At 41.4% G+C, this 469-nt stretch overlaps 1 protein-coding gene across 1 annotated transcript in view; it reads right to left on the bottom strand.

Moving 5' to 3' along the window:
- Positions 1–469, bottom strand: part of LOC105450349 (rhomboid-related protein 2-like) — an 18,979-nt gene that overhangs the window by 10,052 nt on the left and 8,458 nt on the right. The window lies entirely within an intron of this gene.

Here is a 469-nt window from a genome sequence, read left to right as displayed (position 1 = left end):
AAGAGAACTTAGAGCGCGCGGCGCGGTCGGGCGGGATAAACTATTTAATTTTTTATATGTTGCAGCTAGCAACAAAATCGGAAACCGACTTTTTTTCGATACTACGATGCTTACAGTTTATTAATATACCAAATTTATGCGAGCAACAAAATCTGGAAGGCTCGGGCAAGAGAACTTAGAGCGCGCGGCGCGGTCGGGCGGGATAAACTATTTAATTTTTATATGTTGCAGCTAGCAACAAAATCGGAAACCGACTTTTTCGATACTACGATGCTTACAGTTTATTAATATACCAAATTTATGACGAGACAACGAAATCTGGAAGGGCTCGGGGCAAGAGAACTTAGAGCGCGCGGCGCGGTCGGGCGGGATAAACTATTTAATTTTTACATGTTGCAGCTAGCAACAAATCGGAAACCGACTTTTTTCGATACTACGATGCTTACAGTTTATTAATATACCAAATTTA

This window comes from Wasmannia auropunctata, unplaced genomic scaffold (genome assembly GCF_000956235.1).
Source record: "Wasmannia auropunctata unplaced genomic scaffold, wasmannia.A_1.0 LD336063.1, whole genome shotgun sequence".
NCBI classification, from domain to species: domain Eukaryota; kingdom Metazoa; phylum Arthropoda; class Insecta; order Hymenoptera; family Formicidae; genus Wasmannia; species Wasmannia auropunctata.
Note: the sequence above shows the minus strand (reverse complement) of the source record. Positions and strands in the feature narration are given on the sequence as shown.